Here is a 26,991-nt window from a genome sequence, read left to right on the forward strand (position 1 = left end):
ATGTATACGTACACAAGGAGCGTATCCACAACCCGCTCACGTGTGATGAGAGCCTATTTATCTATAGTGCTAGATATTAAATATAAATATTGCAAAAATGTTTAAAGAAGGTTAGAATGATTTGTGGGAGAAACCGTAAGAATTTAATTTTAAATGTAATAATATTACACTGTAATATTTTAACAATATAAAACATTAGTCTAAAATATATTATTTTGTAGAAAATGAAAGAAGGTTAGTAGGTTAGTGGAATAAAAATATATTTTCATTATGATATATTTATGACTATACCTTTTACTTACTTTATTTATAATTGTAGTGCAATTACAAATATAATCTAAAAACCTGTTACATTAAGATTCCTTACACGGACTTCCTCTATTAAAATCTATAATACGCTATTCAAAAGTCTTCAGTTCAAAAAAAATAATAATGGAGGACAGAAGTCATAGAAATTGAAATAAGGAAAATGACAATTTTCTCGTTTTTGCGCTGGGTTCCTCAATGACGAAGAAAAAACCTTCGAAGCGTGGTGCATGGCCAAGTTTGTAATATTGAGAGCAGTGCTTCTCTATAATTGTAAAGTGGTATTGTTATTTGTTAACAAATTATAGTGCTGCCGACGATAGTATTGTATCTACCAATCACTCTATCCAAGTAATAGTAGGCCACTTGCATTACCATCCACTAGAACATTCTGCGATTTTTTTATAATTTTAAAAAAAAATCGAGCAATTTTTTTGTAAATCGGAAAAACCGAACATTTTTTTTAATATATGCGAAAAAATCAGTTGAAAAAAATGTAAGCCGCTAGGTCAGAAGCCAAATAGACGAACGAACTTCATGTCATAATATCTATCGAAATTTTTACAGGTAGCGGGACTATGTTGTGTTTTATTGTTTAAAAAATATGGATTCACTAACTACCGTAGGGTCAGAGATTGTAAAAGTAACCTTAATGCCAAATCACTATTCTGATTAATCATTATAATAATAATAATACGAATTGGTGTACATTATGAATATCAAAAAATATGCTTTAGATAAATTGAAGGTTTTCCTATCGTTTCGCTTGAGTAGAATACAAATAAATAACTAAATAAAAAATATAAATGCAAACTACAAAAAAAAATATTTTTTCAATAGAAATGTATGAACGCAAAAAGGAAACAAATTTGAAAAAATACAGTATTATACCTAAGATTATCTTTAATAGTTTCACTTGATTAACTTTTTTGCTTTCTTATAAAATTATTTACAAAATAAATAAAAACCAGTTTTTTGCTTGAAATGGAAAGTTTCTAGATTCCGTTTGTCAAGCGATTGTAATGCCTATTACCTACAATATAAGGAATACCAAGAATATACACATTTTTGGCTTGTAGCTTCCTCTTAAGACCTCTTAGTTTAGTTTTGGAAAAATACTATTGGTGTAATAATAAGATTCTTTGTGGTACCGAGAAATGAAGATATCAGAAATGCAAAACGTCAAAGTCAACAGAACTCTCATTCATGCTATAGTTTTTAAAAACAGTTGTGAAATTGAAGAATGAAAATCGTAGATCGGACATTTTAATGTAGTTCGAATAGAACGTTTATTTTGGTTTTAAATTTATTTTAAAACATTTCCGAAATCCCATTAAAAAGATCAGTGCAAACGATTTTTTCATTAATTATTCAAATCATTATTAAAAGGCATGCAATTAGACTATTGCTCAAATATTGTCATGGAAAATATGTTTTTGTTTTTATTTGAATTTTTTTATTGTCAAACATGAAAAAGGGTGTGACAGATTTACAGTGAAGACATAATTTACTTTAAAACATATCAGAATATAAGTAGTATTAGTTTTGCTGATTGAGCATAAAAGTGAACAATTTTCTTTTAAACGTACCTACATTTATTTTAATTTTTAATGTTTTCGGGGAGGCAATTATATATGCTGCCCCCCTCGTATCCATTGTATTGCTTGCCATAGTAGATGGTGTTTAAATGTATGTTATCATAGGAGACATGTATTATACTCATATAGTTTTCTTAATGTTAACAGTTGTTTTTCCATGTATAATTTTTTATTGGACGTTCTGGGCTTGAAGTGAAATAGATTTTTGATGACTTTGTTTTGTGTTACCTGTAGTTCATATATGTATATTTCATATGCGTTTACCCAGATCTCAATCAAGTAATTTAAATGTAAATGTACTAGGCTATAATAATTTTATTTGGTAATGGATTTGATAACCGGCTAAATACGCTATTGAATATACTAGTTCTGTTCCCCTGTAATTTCCCTGACTATCCCTTCCCCTCTGTTGATCCCCACTCAAACACCTAAAATATTTACGTATATCCGTCAGCAAAAGGCACTGTATCTATTAATATTTTACGAATTTCAAACACGTAAACGAAGAGACTCTTCCATATACTTATATAACTAAAAATTGGATCATCAACAATCAAATCTCATTTAAAATTCTCTAATATTATTGTTATCAATAACAAAACCAACCTGATTTAATTATGGGAAATATGTTTGCTTCCAACCTATTAAAAAGTGTACCTATTGTTAAACTAAAATATTGTAAACTAACCACAGCCAAATATATGTCATATAAACATATAAATTGAAGGTTACTTCCGTAACCGCTAGAGCAATAATTACAAATAAAGTGATTTCATTAAATTGATGTGCTTATAATGTAATTATGACAAGCCACAAAGTAAATGAATGCATAAAAATATATATATATTTTAAAATAGATCTCTTTTTGGTTTGACTGAGAAACGAACCTTCCTCGCTAGGGACTGTAGTCAACCGTGCTAACAACTGAGCCAAATCCCGATTGGAAAGGACCGACATTTATTTAGTATAATAACTGATGAAATGTCTTCCGATTTCAGAGAAATGCGTATGCTCGTGCGTGCGCGTAGTTATATAAACTTTTACCGTGTAGAATGCATTTTCATCGACAACGAGTCTATCTGCGAAGTTTCAGCTCGATCAAGATTTGCATTCATTCATTACCAAAATTTGCATTCATTCATTACCAAAATTTGCATTCATTCATTACAAATATTTGCATTCATTCATTACCAAAATTTGCATTCATTCATCACCAAAATTTGCATTCATTCATTACCAAAATTTTCAATCATTCATTACCAAAATTTGCATTCTTTCATTACCAAAATTTGCATTCATTCATTACAAATATTTGCATTCATTCATTACCAAAATTTGCATTCATTCATTACCAAAATTTGCATTCTTTCATTACCAAAATTTTGCATTCATTCATTACCAAAATTTGCATTTATTCATTACCTAAATTTGCATTCATTCATTACCAAAATTTGCATTCATTCATTACCAAAATTTGCATTCATTCATTACCAAAACTTGCATTCATTCATTACCAAAATTTGCATTCATTCATTATCAAAATTTGCATTCATTCATTATTAAAATTTGCATTCATTCATTACCAAAATTTGCATTCATTCATTACCAAAATTAACATTCATTCATTACCTAAATTTGCATTCATTCATTACCAAAATTTACATTCATTCATTACCAAAATTTGCATTCATTCATTACCAAAATTTTCATTCATTCATTATCAAAATTTGCATTCATTCATTACCAAAATTTGCATTCATTCATTACCAAAATTTGCATTCATTCATTACCAAAATTTGCATTCATTCATTACCAAAATTTGCATTCATTCGTTACCAAAATTTGCATTCATTCGTTACCAAAATTTGCATTCATTCATTACCAAAAACAAAAGTGAAATTCAAATAGATGGATTTAAAAACAAAGTTTTTTTTAGCGAAATACTCAAAATTTATGTACATAAAAATTTAATTCTTTTTTTTTGGTGTGACTGAGGAATAAACCTTCCTCCCCAGGGACTGGCTCTTAGCTGCTGAGAACAATTAAAATGTCTTATAAAACTTCAATATTTTTGTTTTTTTGACTGAGGATTAAACCTTTCTTCCAAGGGACAGTAGTCAACCGCGCTAACAACTAAGCCAAATCCCGGTTGGTTATTACCGCAGTCTATTTCGTATATTAACTGCTGCAATATCATCCAATATCAAAGAAATGCGTACATGTTCGCTTGCGCATGCATGATTGCCACCAAAAGTTGATAGAATGCATTGTCATTAACGACGAGTCTATCTGCTGAGTATCAGCTCGATCGGATGTGGGTTGATTTCCACTACCAAGATTTGCATTCATTCATTCAAAAAAAAAATCATAAAACTTGTAATTATTAATATTGTTTTCAAACTCTGATAGTAACAATTTACTATAATCGAAGTTCAGGAACCTTTAGTTTGAGAATCTTTGTATTCATTACTAATTAAATATTTAAAAAAACTCATTATCGTCATAGACAAACGCCATGGTAATAGCACCATTAGGTACTTACTTCTCTGCTTTAAAAGTTACGATGTTTTTCTGAATACACTGAAAACTGGGTCAGTCGATATTCTTTTTTTAAATCAATTTATTTTTAAAAGTAAGAATAGCCTAATTTTCTGCCGACGACGCACAAAAAAAATAATTATTATTTTATTTGCTTTACATATTTATCGGGCGGCCTTGTGCCTTGTTTAAAACAAAGAATAAATCTTATTTATATTGCTAATTGTTTGCAAAGATAACATCCGATGCATTTACGCGTTTGTTCGCTAAACATCTGTCAGCAAAAAATATTATTTATATCGTATTTGCACATCCGGCAAATAGATGACACATTTTAAATACCTACATTTAGGGTATTTTATCATCCTCTAGATAATTTTTTACTCAACCAAGTTTTTTGTAAGCGGGTTTAATTTACGAGTTGATTTTTGATAAACTTCCCCACTTTAATCAGCATGCGATATACAGGGTTTTCCAATAAGAGGTGTTATTTTGATATTCAATCGTAAAAGATCAATGGTTTCGTTGCTTGTGTGGCACGTAGCGCCGTCTTGTTGAAAGTTAACGTTGTCAAGATCAATACCATCCAATTCCGGCCATAAAAAATCACTAATCATCTCTCGATAGCGATCCATTCACCGTAACTTTCGCACCAGCCTAATTTTCGAAAAAGTAAGGTCCAATGACTCCGCTGGACCATAAACCGCACCAAACAGTCACATGTTGAGGATAGAGAGGCTTTTCAACAATAATTCTTGGGTTTTCCGAGCCCCAGATGCGACAATTTTGCTTTTTGACGAAGCCACCGAGGTAGAAATGGGCCTTACCACTCAAGATTATTTGCATTTGATTCACTCAAGTGAATTTTAATAATTTCAATGCGTTGTAGAAGCGTGTATCGTTCCATTTTTATTAATGACGTAGTTTTTACTTGTCAAACGTCAAAAAATGACAACTTCAAAAGTAACATCTACCGAAATAGCGGGCTATTCAAAATAACACCTCTTATTGGAAAACCCTGTATTTGAGAATACAATTGTAAATAATATTTGTGTTACTGGAGTCAACAGCTGAATAAAATCTGTTATCGCGATGAAACTTTTAAAATTCAGACCAGTTTATTAGAAATATAAAGTCTTTCTAATTAAAAATCTGTTGAAGAAGGATGACTAGATTATTTCTGTAGATTAAACACAGTAATGACAAAGGCATGATAAATCAGTGAGCAATAATGACTCATGATTATTGCTGACTGATTGAGCCAATAAAGATTCATATTGAGTTAATTGAACTCACTGTTTAGTTACCCAATTTTGAAATCCTTATTTTAATTACAATGATTCAATTAATTTTATTTGGCGACTGTCACATTTTTCTGCGTAAATACTGAAAAATGCATTATATCCACAGACATAGGAATTAATAGACGAGAAGATAATGGCGAGGGGTAAAATCAACTGTTGAAGAACGAAGGGCGTAAGACTGACTGTGATTCGTCAATAAATCAATCTGACAGTAAATAGGCATCTCGCATTATAATATCACCATTTACTTCTTAAAAGTAAAATCTGCTTTTGAATGAATAGACATTTTTACATGGGAGCGCAAATTATTCGCCACGTTATGAACAAATTTGCGAAGTCCAAATTCGGCAAAAAAAATCGGTTCTATTTTCAGAGTCGAATATTTCGTTTAAGTATTTAGTTAAGACACTTTTATAAATGTTCATAATTTACTTCCCAGCAACCAACCAGCTTTGTGTTTCGCGTCCAGACATTTCTTGATGTGATAGTATATGTTTCTAAAACTGATCTATATTATACGATGTGAATATGCTTAAAATAAAGTAAAATTATGCTTATACAGGGTGTCCGGAAACTCGTAGTACAAGCGGGAAACTGGTGAACCTACATCACATTTGGAGTCGATTTTGTAGTATATTTTTTTTTTATTTGAGCTTTCGTTATCGAGTAAATCGAGTTTGAAGTTGATTTTTTTTTTAATTTTTTTAATCAAATTCTTATAAATTATTACTGAAGATCAAAGTACCCAACTAATTAAAACTATTTGAAAGTAAAACAAATGAAGAAACTCGGATTTGAAGCATTATTTTGAAATCACCCTTCATTTAACCCGGTGTAATCATAAAATATTTCTGCTCTGCAGGGTTAAAACATCTGTTATTCAACCCTAAACACCAGAAAAAACTTTAACCCTAAAATAGCCGAAAAATATTTTTTTTTGGTTTTTTTTTTTTTTTTTGAAAATGCTCAATTCAAAAAACTTTATGTTTTTTTGGGTTCCCCATGTGGTGTAGATTCTCCAGTTTCCCGCTTGTACTAGGAGTTTCCGGACACCGTGTATATGGAATGTAATACGACAATTGGGTTTATTCTCTTTTTCACATCTATTTTTACAAGTTTTCATAGTACAAGTCAACATTTTGCCGTGTTATTTCGTAAAATGAACCGATGATGCCTCGACCATAGTTCGCACAAGAATGATGACGTCACGTTTTCAAATTTCACTTGAGGCCATACGCGAGCCCAGCCGGCTCCAATGGAACCGGTATGGGGAGTGGGGATAATACGCTTTTAATCACTTAGGGCAGGTCTACTAATATTCACATGTCTATGATTATATCCTTTTTTTTAGAAATTATATTTATTCAGATTGATATTTATTAGATTGATATAGATTTTCAGCCGAAACCGAATTTCGGTTTCTGTTCTAGTTTCGAAACCGTAACCGAAATTTAAATAAGTTAAAAAATACTCTACACACCAAAATTCATCGTTTTTGGTGCTAAACTTTACGAGTTCATTAAAGTCAGTGTTAAATAAAATGCATTATAAAGAAAAAGAAATTAATTTCATTATTTTTGGTTCATTGTTAATTAACAGTTCGGTTGTTCGCTAAAAGTATTGTAACATTAAATGAATTATAAAATTTTTAAAATAGATCTTATAATTACTAACTATAGTTAACCAATCAGTCTAGTCTTCGTGTTAGAAAATAGCAATGCAATAACCAAATATTTTTTACGAACTTTGACAAATAAAAATAATATTTAAAAATCACCAACTCTTTCATCTTTGAACTTTAAGACACCTTTTATTCAACAGATTGTTTCAAAAGAATATTGAAGTTATTCTAGAGGCATACACAATAAACATGTGCCCAAGTAAAGGGACTGACACATTACGCTATAATTTCAAAGCGTTTTATATAACTCCATATTGATCGCCATACAATCGCATACAGACCTGTCACACCTAAAAAGATTATGTGTTATAAATGTTGGCGTTGAGACGATATGCGCTGTTATCTGCTAGCCAGGCGATATTTGAGAATAATAGAGCATACTACGGCAGGAGAGGGAGTCAGAACAATTTACGGAGCGCAGTAATTACGCGGCTGTCATCTGTCAAAGTGACAGATCCCATACAAAGAAATAATACTCGGCGACAGTTCCCCAATTGATCTGACCACCTCTCCTGAGGAAGATTATAGCGTAGTGTGTCACCCCAACATGTAATACGTTTATGACACTATCAAATTATGCACGCATAATACAGCGTAATAAATCTAAGGCTAAAAGCCGAACGTGATCGAAATCGCGGCCGATTTTTGTTTATTGTTGGCTGAAACGGAAACCTAAACTTCGGTCTGTCACTATAAAATTGTAATACAATACATGACAATAAATAATGATCATATTTACACTTGTCTAATGTTACATGATGGCTGCCGTGTTGACATAAATCAATTTAATAATTTATACCTATTTACTCAGAAATAAACAATAAAGTTTGCTCAATATTAGCATGCAAATCGTAAATCGTCAATAATTTATATTATAATTTAAACAAAGTTTGGAAAATTGTAACCGCAACATGTTTATTTCAACAAAATTGCTCATATTTCACTATTGTGTGTCTATTTCATCGCCATCATTAATGTGTGATGATGCAAAATCATAATGACTTGTGATCATGCTACGTGCTTGATGATGCGATGTGTTATTTCTTCGAATTCACTCAATAACTAACTGTCGGTCCGAGAAATTATATAAATTTGTCGGCAAAGGTTGCCAAGGTGACTCCACCACTTATTTAATGTTTATAACGTCTGATAAATTCACTACAGGTAACAAACATCGTGTTACTGAATTATTACCTGAGACGAGCAAAGAAAACAAGCTTTACAGTTTTTATACAATACTATCTGACGTGTACCCGGCGCGTTGCGTGGGGACTTACAAATGGTTTGTTACTCAGTCCTGATATTATTATTGTAATTAAAAAGATTTTTGATCGAGTAGTTCTAGTTGGTATGTTCAAGGTGATTAGGCTCATATTTTAGAGCTGTCATCAATTCCATTAACAATTTTAAAATTAAAATTTAATTCGGAAACGAGTTATAATAATTTAAATTATTTCTAGTGTTTGTAATTTAAAGTTTCTATTGGTAGACCGACTTAAAAGTTAATATATCTTAGAAATTTAACCTGATTTTTCTATGGAATCGGAGTGGATTTTAAAGTGAGGGGACCAGATAGAAGATTTTTTCTCGACTTAACGTCGAACTAAAGAAGAACATAATATGTTTAATGTTAAAGCTTAATGCTAAATCACTATTTTGATTAATCTTTATAACGAATTAGTGTAAATTATGATTACCAAAAAATATGCATTAGATAAATTGAAGGTTTTCCTATCGTTTCACTTGGGTAAAATACAAATAAAATAATGAATTTCTCAATAACAAATTTTAAATGTAAACTACTAAAAAATATATTTTTTCCAAATAAATGTATGAACGCGTAAAGGAAAAAAACTTTTAAAAATACAGTATTATAGCTAAAATTAACTGACAGTTTCCTTTGATTAATTTTTTTTGCTTTCTTAATATTTATATAAATTTCTAATAGGTAGTTAGTTTTTAATGTTTAAATAAAGTTTGTTAAGTTTGCACCACTCTTGTAATTTATTTGAATGTGAATACAATCATCTATAGTTTTTATAAGTTTAAAGAGCTTTATAACTATATCATTAATAAACAGTCAAAAAAAGTGTTCGACCTGAATGCGACCCTTGAGGTACACCGCTTGTGGCTATGAATTTGTATGACAGGTTAGAATTATTTCTTACTTGTAGAATTCTATTAGTTAGGTAGCTCTTTATTCATAAAGCAATCGTCTTTTTCGTATGTGCAGCATTTTCTCCCTGATTCATGCCTCCGGATGAAGTCATAAGTGTCTTGAAACCGTTGGAAAACCCGACAAACGGCAAAACGGCTTAAGGCGATGCACTACGTCGTGTAATATTTTAAATTGAGCCGCTATCAATAACAACCCTTACGTAGATGGCGATAAGGTTTAAATTCCCGCTTAACACCATCCGCCTGTTTTCATTTATGCAAGAAAAAAGCGTGGCCAAAAAGTGCCTTTTATTTTATTTTGTGGATGTTCAGGCATAAATAGTTAATTTTTTATTCGATCATTTAATAAATAACTTAATTTGCTACATTATACAATAAAATCATAACCGAAAATGGGTTCGTAAGTAGAAGATTTTGAACTTTAAAGCAGTTTTCATAGGCATTTACATTATTTTTTCTGGGCTTATATAAATACTTATCTAAAAAATGCTCGATTATTTCGAAGGCCAAGATGTATTCTACTCGCAGTATTTAATTGAAGCATCTGAAACATTTCTAGGCGACCAAATTTTCAAACCAAAAACACATGATTTTGCATTACTACGTATGGCATCGCCTTAAGATTAGTTGCCGAGCAACATCACACTGTCGCATCCCTGATTGCAGTAGTGCCACTACTTGAACGGCTCCATCAGCAGTGGTGTCCATTTTAAGAGGTTGTTTTCTACCGCTAATTATTCACGTGTGTCCTCTTCGACGTTCGTATAGTCAATGACCTACATTAAACTTAAAAAGTTCCTTTTATAGCCCAGAAAGATGACACTAGTTGTGGCACCTGTAAAGAGTATATGTGCAACATGTTTTTAACTTCCCGTACTCGGAAAATTTGAATGGTTTATGAAATGAAACTATTGCCTGATAAAAAGTCGTTACATATAGGTTCAATTCATATCAATATTGTTTGGGAAACTTATTTTATCGTCACAGATATATTATAATAATATTACCCTTCTGCGACGACTGTTTGAAATTGTATTACGAGCGATGTTAAGAGATGGGCCACGCCTACATATTATATTCCTCGTGTGTAACAAGCTTAATTAACTACTTAAAAATAAAACAATTTCACAATTTAATGTCTGCTGACTTCTTCATATAAATAATAACAATGTTTGACATTAATTTACATCAGTTGCACGATACCAGAGAAATCTCTACAATCTGCAACACAATTATTATTATAACGACATTCTTAATGTTAATTCTTTAATAATAATATTTATAGCCCGAGTCAAACATTTCAATAGATTGTAATCTCTAGCTCGTAAATAATAACTTCTGTATTAAAACTTTAGTATTATAAATGATTAATCGTAATAATTTACCAGTAAAAGAAATCGTTCATTTATAAACTTTTATGGAACGTTAAAAAATGCTCTATTTTTTATTTTATCCTTGGGCTTGAAGATCTCTAGAGATTTTTGAAACTTTGTCTTGGAATCAGAATAAAATCTCGTATGTAGTAATTTACGTGTCTCAGTGAATATTGATCCATTTGCATACATTACACAAAGCATGCTTCAAACTTTTTATTGGACTTTATAAAAGAACATTCAAGTGAAAATGAAAATAAAAAAACCCTTCTAATAATTGAAAAATGACCTTCTTTTGAAAAGGACCGACAAGTTTTCAATTCTGACCTAAGTAATGACTGAGTTGATAAATGCGTCGGGTTATTCAAGTCCCCCATTATTGCACAAGCAACATTTTCAGATGATAATAAATAAATATGCAAGTATGAGGAATTCAAATATTGTCAAGTTTTTCTTTTTAAATTTGAAAAGAGAAAAAAGAGAGAAAATTCAAAAAAGAAGATTCCAGTTAAAAGCAAAGAATTTAATTTTTAACTTAGATCACACTGCAAAACCTTTTTGAATAACTAATGGCATGCAACAAGGCCGGCCCTGTGCGGGCGCAATTGCAGCAGTCCGTTCGGGGCGCCGAATATCCAAGGCGCCATGAAAATTATTTTTCATAAAAATCGCGCTACACGAACATACAAATCATCCAAATATTATTGTTTACAGTTTTTGACAAGGGACGCTATAATTTAACTCGCGCAAGGCGCCGTTTGGCTTAGGTACGGCCATTCATGCGACCATGAGCGATTTCGAAATAGTCGCCCAACTGTCACCGCGACAAAAGTCGCTCGTGTGCGCCTGGCCTAAAATCTACTCGTAAATAAACAGTATTTTTTTGGCAAGGGCTGACAAGTTGTCATCTGTCTCCAAAACGATTAGCAGTCTGTTGCATATTATTATTTTTTATTTCGGGATGTATAAATGGGCCAAGTAAATGATACGACGTGGGATGTGACTTATTTCCAAAGCTCCAGAGTTCTCCAGTGCGTTTATTTTTATATACTGTTATGAGGCTAGTCCACGTTGGTACCATGCCCTGGCCCAATGCGCTGGCCCAACGTGTACAGGACGACTTGACCATTGCATGCGTTGGCAGCCAACATTGGCCGTTCAACCTGATTATTGTGGGTTTTCATGCACACATCAAAGGATCTTGGCGCCAATCCGCGTTGGCAAAGTTTTAAGTTCGCAATACGCGTTCAGCGGAGACAATCGTGTTGATTATTGCGTGAGTGATTATTTACGTTTACGAATTACAGTGATTAGTATAATTAATCGTGCTGTACAAATAAATTGTTGCGGCTGCGATAATTTCCACATCCATCTAGATTTTCGGCTTCCGTGGTCGAGAGGAAAGGCTCTCGACTAGCAATCTGAAGGTGGCGGGTTCCAGTTCCGGCGTGGATAGGTAAATTTTATTCGATGAATTTATGTTATTTCACAATTTATTAATTTAAAAATAATCTGTACTTCCAAAGTGGAACACTCAACATCACTCTGGTTTAAGACCATTATGCAGAAACGATGCTCGAAATGGCTTTAACCATTTTGGTTAGCCTACATTACAACATTACCCCAAGTGGGATGCCGTAGTCTCACTGGATCCAGACGCTTGGGAGCAGTTGGAACTCTTGTGCATTCACATTAAAAAAAGAAGATCAAATGGCCAAAGCAGAATAGGTAATTTCCACAGACATAGGAATTAATAGACGAGAAGATAATGGCGAGGGGTAAAATCAACTGTTGAAGAACGAAGGGAGTAAGGCTGACTGTGATTCGTCAATAAATCAATCTGACAGTAAATAGGCATCTCGCATTATAATATCACCATTTAGTTCTTAAAAGTAAAATCTGCTTTTGAATGAATAGACATTTCTACATGGGAGCGCAAATCACTCGCCACGTTATGAACAAATTTGCGAAGTCCAAATTCGGCAAAAAAATTCGGTTCTATTTTCAAAGTCGAATATTTCGTTTAAGTATTTAGTTAAGACACTTTTATAAATGTTCATAATTTACTTCCCAGCAACCAACCAGCTTTGTGTTTCGCGTCCAGACGTTTCTCGATGACAACTGTAACTCTCGATAACAACTGATTCATATTATACGATGTGAATATGCTTAAAATAAAGTAAAATAATGCTTATATATGGAATGTAATACGACAATTGGTATAAATAATATAAATTGGTGTTGTGTATAAAGCTTCGGGCTTTTAGACACAGATGGCAGTGCTCTTAGTTTTAGCCTCCGACGACAGAGGGCGTCTCAGCTTCAGGTTAGGTTTCATTTGGAATCCCTCTGGCAGACCGAATCTAGCTAGTTCCGATAAAGGTTGACCAACGCGGTTGTATTGTACACGCGATATTCTAAATAAACCAGTTAATAACAAGTAACCTATCTTATTATATCTTCCATCCAAGGAATGTTGGAAGTCTGTGGCAAGAAGTCCACGGCTGACTACCCTGAAGGGTAGAACATCACAGCTGGCGCAGTCGAAGGATAACTGGAGAATTTTTTTTTGTTGTCACACGGCAGCAAAATTTTGTCAACCGGGAACGTGAGGGCTAAGTCACGGGGTGACTTCCAATTGTGTTTTCCTTCGTGGAGAAGGGAGACAAGATTGGTTATCCAGGGCCGTGGAGGCCTAGGATCGACGTTTTCTGTTCTAGGAATTAAGAGGCAATTTAACAGAGGACCATTTTAACAAAGGAAGATAATCCATTGCCAAGGCGAGCGGTGGAGCTAATTTGGAACAATAAAACATTGCCAGGACGTGCGGTGTTTGCAGCATCTATCTATTGCCAAGGCGAGCGGTGGATAATAACAACTTTTGAAGGAATTTCTGGAAGATTGGCGGCGCAGAGAAGAGTTCCTGAGTTAAGTAGTTGTTTTTTTTGTTGGAGGTTATTGTTCCGGGTTTTGTTTTTTTTCTTGTGTGTTTTTATTGTGGTCTGTGCTTCGTGTAGATATGGAATCGGGAAGAATTCCGAGTTTTAATCATCTCGAGGGAGATTGGTTCGTGTTTAAGCTTCGTCTAGAACAGTTTTTCGTTATAAACGATGAGATTAACGCGGATAAAAAAAGGGCGTTTCTGTTAAATCTTTTGGAGCCGGATACACTCTCTTTGTTGATAAATTTGTGTTTTCCACTTAGAGTTACGGACGTTTCATTTGAAAAATTATGGGCACTTCTTGAAAAACATTGTAGTAAAAAGCGTTCAGTATTCAAAGAACGCGAAGTATTTTTTTCAGCAAGACAAGAGGCGGGCGAATCCATTAAAGATTTTGGGGTTAGATTACGGTCTTTGTCAACTTATTGTGAGTTTGAAGCTAGGTTGGAGAAAAATTTAGTAGATATGTTTGCCATTGGATTATCACCGGGTCGCATTAAAGACAAGATTTACTTGGAAGGGCTGAAATTGTCACTTAGCGAACTAGAGGAAATAGCTAATAGTATGTCAGTTTTAGACGTTCCAAATAATTCAGTTAAATCAGAGGTTAACATCATCAGTAAGAATACTAGCAATAGGCATTTTTCTAAGGGCAATAAACAAAAGTTTGCCGCGAGTTCATCTGTAAACAAACCGACGTATACAGTACCATCGGGTGCGAAAACCCAGTGCCGAATTTGCAAGAAAACGGGTCATTGTACTAATTCATGCAAATTTCGCAATGCGAGATGCTACAAATGCAATGAAGTAGGTCATCTGCAAAAATATTGTGTGAATAATAACTTTTCAAATAGTGTAAATCCAATTGTTGAGGATTTTTGTTGTAATAATCATGTGATAGCTTCAATAAAACCGTTCACAGCAGACATTATAATTAACGACAAGCATTTTAGAGCGATGGTCGATTCGGGATCTTCGTTAAGTGTAATGCAGGAAGAAATCTTTAAGCGTCATTTTGGTTCATTAAAATTATTGGCGGATAACCGTATCATTACTGGGTACGCAGGGAATCCTTTGAAAGTTATTGGCAAAGTTATTTTTGACGTGAAGTTCAAAAATAAAAACAATAATGTTACATTTATAATTGTTGCGGGAGGTTCAGATCTAATTGTAGGTAGAGATTTCATGGATATTTTTGGGTTAGAAATCGCTTCAGTACAAAATACAATTAATTCGGTGGACCCTGAAGAGGAATATAAGGATAATTTTATTCGTGAATTTCCGGATCGATCGGAAGACGATCTAGGTTCCGATTTCATAGGCTATATAGAAAAGTGTGAACACTTAGATGTAAAGCGTATAGTCGCAGCGACAGGCTCAGACCCAGAAATTCAAGGAATTTTAGGGCATCTTCGTAGAGGGTGGCCCAAGTGGGTAAATCGCAACAGTTTTTTATGGAAATTCTGGATTAAAAGGAATGAATTATCTATTGAAAATGATTGTTTGTTTTGGCAACATAGAATTATAATTCCAAGTTCGCTTCAGAATATAGTTTTAGATTTGTTACACAGATCGCATTTGGGCATTGTAAAAATGAAGAGATTAGCCAAAGGTTATTTTTGGTGGCCGTCAATGAACAAGGACTTAGAGAAAATCGTTCAAAGTTGCAAAGATTGTGCAGCAGTTAGGCCGTTACCACCTAAGAGTCATTTATCAGTCTGGCCTAATTCAGGATCAGCATGGAAGAGGCTGCATCTGGATTATTGTGGGCCAATTTCGGGGAAAATGTTTTTAGTTATTTGCGACGCTTTCTCAAAATGGGTAGATTGCGTGGAAATACCGAAAGCAGACTCAAGTCATACGATTAATGAGTTGCAGAGAATTTTTTCAAATTTTGGGTACCCGGACTGTATTGTAACTGATAATGGAACTGTTTTTAATAGTCAGGAGTTCAAAGATTTCTTAGAGTATAATAATATTGAGTTTTTAACAACGCCAGTGCGTCATCCCCAAAGCAATGGGCAGGCAGAAAACTCGGTAAAAACAGTGAAGAATTTTTTAAAGAAAATTCTTGTTAATAACGTATTTAAGTCAAATTATAAAGATAGATTATATGAATTTTTAAGTGATTATAGAAATATTCCACATTCCACAACTGGAATTGAACCCTCAGTGCTAATGTTTGGTAGGAGATTAAAATCAACCTTTAGTAGCCTTTTACCTAAAAGTTTTGAAGGAAACCTAGCAACCTCGACAGAGAATTTAGCGAATGCGAATATTAATAAAGGTCAAGAAAATCAGTTTAGGAATTTCGGTGGGGTTGTTTGTAGAAGTTTTCAGATAGGTCAGAAGTGTTTAGCGAGAGACTTCAGACAAGTGAATAAATGTTCTTGGGCAAAAGGAATTGTTGAAAAAAGACTGGGAAAAAAACTGTATATTATTAAAATTGTGGGGACACAGATGTCGTGGAAAAGGCATATTGATCAACTGAGAGGATGTCCGCAGCATAGAGAGGAAGGGGCAGAGAGTGAACCTTTCGCGTCTGATATGACGAAATGCTGGGCAGATGAGGTTGACACGTCACTCCTTTTGAGAGATTTTAACCGGAGTTCTCTTGATTTCAGGTCTCCAGGGAGAAACAGAAGCCCACCACAAAATGAACCAGCACCATGGGCGGGACGACTTCGTCCCAGACGTCTTTGAAATGACCTCCAGGGAAAGAATCAGCTACTTATAGAGTCAACATCTTTTTGGAGTAGAGTCAGTGCTTAATGAATTATTTAATTTTGTGTGTAATGATATATTTTCAAATATTTAGTTCTTGATTTTAATAATATTGATTTTAGTGACATCTGTTAGCGATTGTATAGATTCGTGATTTTAAAAATAATACTGTAACAATGAAATATCGTAGACAGGTTTCTAGTTAGCAGGGGGAAGATGTTGTGTATAAAGCTTCGGGCTTTTAGACACAGATGGCAGTGCTCTTAGTTTTAGCCTCCGACGACAGAGGGCGTCTCAGCTTCAGGTTAGGTTTCATTTGGAATCCCTCTGGCAGACCGAATCTAGCTAGTTCCGATAAAGGTTGACCAACGCGGTTGTATTGTACACGCGATATTCTAAATAAACCAGTTAATAACAAGTAACCTATCTTATTATATCTTCCATCCAAGGAGTGTTGGAAGTCTGTGGCAAGAAGTCCACGGCTGACTACCCTGAAGGGTAGAACATCACAGTATTTAGTTAAGACACTTTTATAAATGTTCATAATTTACTTCCCAGCAACCAACCAGCTTTGTGTTTCGCGTCCAGACGTTTCTCGATGACAACTGTAACTCTCGATAACAACTGATTCATATTATACGATGTGAATATGCTTAAAATAAAGTAAAATAATGCTTATATATGGAATGTAATACGACAATTGGGTTTATTCTCTTTTTCACATCTATTTTTACAAGTTTTCATAGTAAAAGTCAACATTTTGCCGTGTTATTTCGTAAAATGAACCGATGATGCCTCGACCATAGTTCGCACAAGAATGATGACGTCACGTTTTCAAATTTCACTTGAGGCCATATGCGAGCCCAGCCGGCTCAATGGAACCGGTATGGGGAGTGGGGATAATACGCTTTTAATCACTTAGGGCAGGTCTACTAATATTCATATGTCTATGGTAATTTCCATTATTTAGTTTTATTCTCGAAAACATGAGGAAAAATATTACGATAATAAATGTATATTTAGTTTATTTTTATGTTGACGATTAAATTTTCTGTAACGATTTAAACTGTGTCATTTTTGATTTGCCGCGTAAGCGACATGACCGTTTTTAACCGGCCAACGTTGGCGACGGCGTTTAAACGGTAGCGAATTGGAGCCAATGCATAGTGCCAACGTGTACCAGCCGCATTAGAAACGCACCTATAACCTGAAGGAAATTTGAACAAATACCTATTGTAACCAATGTAAGTTTTATGGATAAAAATTATTATATTATTTAATACATTTCCAGTTGATACACGATAATGTATTGTCAGTAACTGATTTTAAAATGTTCTATTAGCAATTTTCAGCGAGTTTTCCCTCGTTTTAAATGGTTAAGAAGAGCTTTTTTGTTAAAAAAATGTGGAAATCACAACCATATGCATTAGGGTGTATCGATTTTTAACTTTTTTTTGTTTTCAAATTCCAAGTTGAAATAAAGTTGCTACTAGGTACCACAACTTACCACAATTTTTTTTGGATTTTTAAAAAAATGTTTAGGTCTCCCGCACAAGGCCTAAAGTTTTAATTTTTTTCAAAAAATATCAATTTTTTTTTAAATTTAAAAAAATAAATTCATAACTTTTTTGTTTATTCCAAGTTAAAAAACAGTAATATTAGGGCATAAAAATAAGTACGAAACGGTTTTTTTTAATAAAATATGGTATTTTGGTCTCCGGCACAAGCCCTAAAGTTTGTTAATTTTGATGAAATTTTGTAATTTTGTGTACATATATGAACCATGTTTTTTTTAAGTTTAAGCCACTGGAATTAATTGTACTTTTCTTACAGAAGGCATAAAATGAGACAATATATATATACATAATTCTTATATACATACAGTAAAAATATATACCACATATATACTATATATATATAATATGTTTTATACCTGAAAAAAGATAGTTGGACGGTGTAAATTGTATGAGAAAGGTGTTGAAAGAAACTAATGTTATTTGCTATTACTGTTGTTTATTACAAAAGTATAAAAGGTTATAACATGTCATAAAATGTAGTATAAAAACTAAGTACAAAATGTTGCTGATTACTTTCCATACGACATGAGTGGCAGTTTTCTTGTTCTACTGCAAATTTACTGACTTGTTTAAGTATTCGTCCTTTCATCTTGGCTTCAAAACCTTAAATCAAAGTTATGTATAGTATTTACATAGGCCTAGTGAAAATTTTATAAATGTTATTACAGTTCCCAAATGAAATTTCAATTTAATATGGAAGACAATTCTATTGCTGAAGAGTTGGCCAAACGAAACCCCGGCAACATCTCGCACGCCAGGTGGCTTACTCTGGCAAATCGAGTCCTTCGTTTGTATGTAGCCACCGATGATCCGACCCCTCAGCTAAGAAAGCTTGCAGAGTTCATAATGAAGGTCTACATACCATCATGGTTCTCAATTAAGTGCAATCCCCAAATCCCGCAAGCTTCCATTCATTTTTTAAAAAGGATTCTTTTCCGCAATTACTTGGAAGATGAGCTAAGAAAAGTCGCCCATGCAACGTTACAGAGAAATGCTTTCATGGCTCACCCAGAGCATGTTTTGATAGCTATGCTGTTCGATGAACGAAAACATATCAGAGCCTTGGCTTATAAGGGAATCCAGAAAGCTCGCGCAACCGAAAGGAAAGGGGTAAGGGTATTTAAACCCCCTCAGATCAATTTTGATGCCGAAGACTATATAGATATGATTGACTGGCGATCCACTTCAGTAACCGAACCCCTTCTTGTTACTGATATGAGCCTAGAAGAGTTGGAGTCAATTGCGGAAACTGGCAAAAGTGGAAGGGTTGAATTTAGAATTCCTTCTCACACTCAAGCGGTGGAACGAATTGTCAAGAAAGTCACAGAAGCTTTAAAGCGAGTATGTGGGCTGATCGAAAGAGATGGTTTTATCCGTGCCAGACTGGAAGACCGTAAAGAGCTACCAACGTTCGAGACCAAGAGCCAGTACAAAACCTCTGCAAAGGATTAGAATTTAAGTAAGTTTTTTCGACTATTTTGTAGTTATAATGTTTCTAAATAACGTCTTTATCATACTGTCTTCTATATTAAATTGAAATTTCATTTGGGAACTGTAATAACATTTATAAAATTTTCACTAGGCCTATGTAAAAACTATACATAATTTTGATTTAAGGTTTTGAAGCCAAGATGAAAGGACGAATACTTAAACAAGTCAGTAAATTTGCAGTAGAACAAGAAAACTGCCACTCATGTCGTATGGAAAGTAATCAGCAACATTTTGTACTTAGTTTTTATACTACATTTTATGACATGTTATAACCTTTTATACTTTTGTAAAAAACAACAGTAATAGCAAATAACATTAGTTTCTTTCAACACCTTTCTCATACAATTTACACCGTCCAACTATCTTTTTTCAGGTATAAAACATATTATATATATATATAGTATATATGTGGTATATATTTTTACTGTATGTATATAAGAATTATGTATATATATATTGTCTCATTTTATGCCTTCTGTAAGAAAAATACAATTAATTCCGGTGGCTTAAACTTAAAAAAAACATGGTTCATATATGTACACAAAATTACAAAATTTCATCAAAATTAACAAACTTTAGGGCTTGTGCGGGAGACCAAAATACCATATTTTATTAAAAAAAACCGTTTCGTACTTATTTTTATGCCCTAATATTACTGTTTTTTAACTTGGAATAAACAAAAAAGTTATGAATTTATTTTTTTAAATTAAAAAAAAAATTGATATTTTTTGAAAAAAATTAAAACTTTAGGCCTTGTGCGGGAGACCTAAACATTTTTTTAAAAATCCAAAAAAAATTGTGGTAAGTTGTGGTACCTAGTAGCAACTTTATTTCAACTTGGAATTTGAAAACAAAAAAAAGTTAAAAATCGATACACCCTAATATGCATAGGCAACGCAACTCCACAACCAGAGTTTATTCAAACAGTATTTACCTACTCACATAGATGCATTTTTAGCATACTTCACGTTTCAAATTTGTTATTCCTCTTCAGAAAATGATAACAGGCAATTTCTTATCCGCAAGGTATTTCCGTATTGTCGGTCAAGTTTGCGGAAGATTGTCGTGTATTCGGATTCCTATTCCTACTCTTGTTGAGGTATTGCCATATCTTGACGGCGAGTTCACGAGTTCCTTCGGCAGTATTGCCGAGCCAAATATCTTTCCTTCTCGCTATAGTACAAGTAACGGATATGTGGGTCTCTGTTCGCCACCTACCAAAACTTAAATAATGTCATGATATTAATAAATAAGTTTATACTGGTGGAGTCATTGCATTCGACGTCCTCCGTGGTCGAGGGTTAAATCAAATCCCAGCGTGATAAAGGGAAATGGATATGGCAACTAAATTAGTATACTTGCGACACGTTTCAGAGTGGAAGATACTCTCAGTATCGCCCTGTTTTAAGACCACCATTCAAAATTGAAACGTTACTTGAAATGGCTTTGATGTTTTTTGACCAGATTTTGCCGTGTTTCGTGACCAGATATGATAGCCAGATACTTCCCCACCTTCCTCTTCCCCACCTCATTCTACTCCCACTACCTTCAGCCAGTTGGGGATGCCATATACTCACTCGATACAGACCGTTGGGAGCAGTTGGGACTCTTTTGCGGTATTTACATAAAAATAGTTTTTTTGTGTTTTGAAATTGTTTAATATAGGGTTTTCCAATAAGAGGTGTTATTTTGAATATTAATTAAGGAATTCATGATTTTTTTATGGCCGGAATTGGATGGTATTGATCTGGACAACGTTTACTTTCATCAAGACGACGCTACGTGCCACACAAGCAACAAAACCATTGATCTTTTACGGGAAAAGTTTCCGGACCGTGTTATCTCTCGAAGAGGTGATCACAATTGGCCACCGAGAACTTGTGATTTTACACCTAGCGACTTCTTCCTTTGGGGCCACGTGAAAGAGAAGGTCTACGCCACCAGCCCAGCGTCGGTTCAAGACCTCAAAGATGGAATTCGTGAGGCTATCGAGGACATAAGGCAGCCACTTTGCGATTTGGTTATGGAAAATTTCATGAAAAGGATATGGTAAGTGCGCCCTGCTGTCGAATTTGGCAGCCATCTCTGGTCCGGAGCCCCTAAATACCTGAAAAAAAACCTTGATTCTGCAAAAACGGGCGATTCGTTTGATAGATTCCCCAATCTTAACAAACGGACTGCAATCTTTAGAGCACAGGCGTCAGGTGGGTATGCTGTCCTTGTTCTATCGGTATTACAATGGAAGATGCTCTGAGGAACTACCGTCATTGATCCGTTCGGCACCGTTGCGTAGTCGGGATACACGCCAAACGCGCGCCCAACATTTGTACACGGTTGACATTCGTCACATGAGAACGGGTCGCTTCTACGATTCGTTCTTAAGTTCAACAGCTCGGCTGTGGAACGAGCTGCCGGCCTCTGTGTTTCCTCCCTCCTACAACATGGGACTCTTCAAGACCCATGTTCACTCCTTCCTCTCCACAGAAAGACCCTCCACACAGCATCCCCAAAGATGACATAGGCCCTGAGGGAAATTATTTTCTTCAGGGCCTCCTGTGTGGAGTTAATATAAAAAAATTAAAAAAAATGTTCCCGTAGGCGTGGTCGTGGTGGTCATTTATCATGTGGTGGTGTTATTTTTCACTATTAACGGCATACTTTCTTCTTTATAATGAAATAAACATTCGATCATTTATATTAAAAAATGGCATTTTTCTTTGAATATCAAAATAACACCTCTTATTGGAAAACCCTGTACATTACGGAAATCTTGACGGGACTCGACAATTTTGACTGCTAACATCTTGCTCAGCAAGACTATTAATTTGTTTATTTTATTATTAAGGCCCTTTTGGGGGCTTTTACGTAGGAATACATAGTTAAAATTATACAAAATTTATATAACTGAACTGCTTATGTAAAAATCTTTTGTCTCCATTGATTGAAATTGAAAATGCACGTATTGACGGCCAAGACAATAAATGTTTGGCATATGGACAAAACTTATTGATTTAAAATATTGCAAATTTATTAAAAATCTTATCAAATTATTAATATTCCTGTTAAAAACAGATTGATCAAATTCCTAACAAAGTGTCGGTTAAATCATCCTTCCATTATATCTAAAAAATATTGAAGATATTCAGGAATTTAAAATAAAATTTAAAAATTACCTAAAACTACTATAAAAGTCCATATCTTACTCTTATTATTATTTCCTTCAAATCTTGAAACTGTATTATTGATAAATCTTGCCTATTTCTTACTTATCCCTTTGGTTTTGCAAATATATTATTTACTTACTTACATGATTCCATATAATTGAGCTAGGATTCACTCACCAAACACAAGAGCCTCGTCTCTTTATGGTGAGGAAAAGCTATTATTATTTACCTTGATAACACTGTATAATATGTATAATTGTATATTTATTGTAAAAAACATACAAATATTAAATAAATAAAAAAAATAAAAATAAAAAAAACGCGACACGTGTTCATAAAAATACTAAAATTGTCGCATTTCGTCTTCATTTATCAGGAAAAGAACACGTGTTCCGATTAATTCTGAATCGACGCATATTTTATCAGCAAATGGATTTCCATCACGTTTTTAACAGGATTTCAATCAATCACCCATGTTATTTTTTCTATGTGCAATAGGCAATTTTTTTTTTGTTTACCAGCATAAATTTACGGAAAACTGTAAAAACTTTTCAAATATTTAAATTTGATTAAATTGTACTTTGCTGTTCATTTTCCGATAATTACCATAATTCGTAGGTGTAAGCAATGAGGGCTATTTCTCTGCAAGGATAACTCTGTCGGAAAAGTTTAGCGTTTAAAATTGCACCAACAAACCGATTCCCAAATATGTGTTGTAACTATAAATATATTTTAAAGGTTTCGTTTTTTAATTCGAAACAGGTTTTTACAGATATCCATTGACGCAACGACCGACTGATGCGTACTTACAAAATTACTTTTAATGGATGAAGGAAAAGGGTTCTTTTGATTGCTTTATTATTCATTTAATTAATCACCTTCGAATGTGACGTCTCAAAAACTGCATTTATTATTACTATTATTACACGGAGAAAAATAAGTATTGCTGATTTTATTAAAATCCTATTTAAAACCGATAGCAAGCCATTTCCCAAAAAAATAGAAAATTCAGAATACATCGGAACACGTGATCTTACAGCTGCGCTTATCCTAAAAAATATAATGAAGAAATGCGAAAATATCATATTTTTTATGAATACGTGTCCTTTTATCCTTTCAAACACATTCGTGTTTCACTGATAGTTTGTTAAGAAATCTGTCAATTCATTAGTTTTTAACAGGAATACGAATAATTTCACAATATTTTCAATAGATTAGCAATAATTTATATCAGTTAAGTTTTCTCCATGTATATCATTGGAATTTTTAGATATCGCGATAAGTCGCAATGCAATACCTTCATATAAATACGATACAATACAATACCTACAATATCTCATATCTCACACGGACGCATTGCTTGCACTCAGAAAATGAAATTCTAGTGAAAATTACTTAATTAAAAAAACATTTAAAAAATAATAATAAGATTTTTTCTTAGTTACGTTTCGCAATAACATATCTCGGAAATGTACAAATAGCAATGTATGCACTAATACACACAATCCAGGTAGTAAAAAACAATATTGAGGCGATGCACTACGTCATGTAATATTTTAAATTGAGCCGCTATCAATAACAACCCTTACGTAGATGGCGATAAGGTATAAATTCCCGCTTAACACCATCCGCCTGTTTTGATTTATGCAAGAAAAGAACATAACCAAAAAGTTCCTTTTATTTTATTTTGTGGATGTTCAGACATAAATATTTAATTATTTTTTCGATCATTTTAAAAATAACTTAATTTGCCACATTTTACAATAAAATCATAACCGAAAATAGGTTCGTAAGTAGGAGATTTTGAACTTTAAAGAAGTTTTCACAAGCCTATACATTATTTCTGGGCTTATAAAAAGACTTACTAAAAAATACTCGATTATTTCAAAGGCCAGAATGTATTCTACTCGCAGTATTTAATTAAAGCATCTGAAAAATTTCTACGCGACCAAATTTTCAAACGAAAAACACGTGATTTTGCATTACTACGTAGTGCATCGCCTTAATTTCAAAAAGAATAATAAGAATTTTTCTCAGTTACGTTTCGCAATAACATATCTGGGAAATGTACAAATAGCAATATATGCACTAATACACACAATCCAGGTAGTAAAAAACAATATTAATATTTTTACAATTTGAATTGAATTTTGTGTCGTTTATTTTAATACTCAATAAAAAAATCCTAAATGCATGTTTTTTGAGGCAACTTTATTTTAGTCTAAAAGTTAATAGATTTGATATATGGAAGAAATATGAATTATAATTATTATATTATGTCACCAAATGTATTCATGTCTAGTAGAATCACAATCAGTTTAACAAAGAATAATAAAATATAACGCAATAATTGTAAAGTACCACCAAAAAAAATAAAAATAAATGCTTTATTATAGTTCGTATCTTATTTCAAATAAAGCATTTTTATTGACGGTACTTTAATCAAATCCAGAGGTAGTTAAAAATGTAGAATCGCAAACTTGATAACAAAGCAAATTTTTACTATAATTACCTTAAGATTTGGTTAAAAGATACGAATACAACATTAATTAAATAAATAAATACAATGTTTACCTGTGTGAAGTCTTCACGTAAATATTCCCAGTCATAAAACAATACACATAAATTAAAAACAAACTCAATACCAAGCCATTTAAAATTTAATAGAATTCATTATTTTAATCCTACTATTGTACGATTTTAGCATTAAATAATTGGCACACTTTGATTAACTATCAATTGACTTATTCATCACTTAACTTAGCAGGTTTTCATTGCTTTTAATTCCAATAATGATTTTTAATGCACTTAGCAAATTTTCATGTTACGTCGAGCAACTATGTCTGGGCACATTACGCCAATGTGATTTGATAATTAAATAATATTGTCACACTTTTGTTTATGTATATCGTGTGACTTGTTCGTCACGTAACTTAGCAGATTTTAACCGCTTTTTAATTCGAATTAAGTCACTAATAACGATTTTTATTGCACTTAGCCAATTTTCAATTAACTTGGTTCAGGCACAGCATGCAAAGGTATTTTTTGGTAGAGATTTTGTTTGTATTAATCACTCAAAGATTTTATTTGTGTTAACTTAGGTTAAGTGCAATTGACCAACATAGCATAGCATATTATTTGTCTTGATGATGGACACTGCAAGGTTGTATGAAACGTTGACTTAACTTAACTTAAAGAGGAAATGTAAAACAGTAAACAACGTACGATATTTTATTACAATGAACGACAAAAAAATGTGTTTTGTATTTGATTTATTTGGAAGCACTATTCACTTAGTTTTATATTGATATTAAAATGTACACTTACTGATGGAACTATGATTAATTATGAAGTTTTAGTCCCATCAAAAGTCAACAAAGAATATTGTTATAATAATGACACTATAAACGTTTAAAAATTGAGATTTATTTTAATTTTTGTTGGTACGAGTAGCACTATTTACTTGGCTTTTTATAAATTATTGACAGTTAAATATACACGTTTAGAATGTTTCTTTTAATTTAAAGTTTTAAGTACGTAAATGTTTATAGGTTGTAAGTGCCGACATCGCTGTCTGGTAGCGAGAAATAGACTGAAGAAATAGTATGCACGATGGGCTGCTGTGCGCACTGTGCGCAGTGCGAGACAGGACTGTACTTAGATCAGTAACTTCTGTAGTTAAATGGCACTTAGCCGAATTGATGCAAATTATTAATTTGTCAATTTAATAATTTCATGAAAATTAAATTTTTTCATACTAATAGTTATAACAAATATTAGAAAACATGAACATATTTTTAAAAAATAATTTTGAATTTTTTTATTTTTTTTTTAAATTTGAAAAGTTTCATTTTGTGCTATAATAGCTGAAAATGGGGTTGTGATATTTCACATTAAAACGAAATATTCAAAAAAAATACAGTGTGTGGCAAGCCTACGCACGACGGAAGTGAAACTTTTAGTATTCCCAGTCGACGCTTGTTTACACACGCTTCGGTTGTAGGCACGACATCCCTACATCATATTTCACTGTTAGTATAATCTCGCCAATATGTTAAACAATCCTATCATGCTATTACAACAACAATACTATTTTGTAAGATATTTATCCACTCT

The 26,991-nt window shown here is 33.1% G+C and overlaps 1 protein-coding gene across 1 annotated transcript in view; it reads right to left on the bottom strand.

The window, feature by feature from the left end:
* The window catches only part of LOC149412084 (uncharacterized), a 68,863-nt gene extending 42,415 nt beyond the window's left edge, over positions 1–26,448 (bottom strand). Inside the window, exon 1 of the mRNA XM_089646338.1 lies at positions 25,450–26,448. The gene's annotated coding sequence lies outside the window, so the exon portion shown is untranslated. The remainder of the gene's footprint in view (positions 1–25,449) is intronic.
* Positions 26,449–26,991: the final 543 nt, after the last annotated feature.

The sequence above is a fragment of the Hesperophylax consimilis genome, chromosome 24, assembly GCF_061612785.1.
Source record: "Hesperophylax consimilis isolate HC1 chromosome 24, BYU_Hcon_1.0, whole genome shotgun sequence".
Lineage (NCBI taxonomy): Eukaryota > Metazoa > Arthropoda > Insecta > Trichoptera > Limnephilidae > Hesperophylax > Hesperophylax consimilis.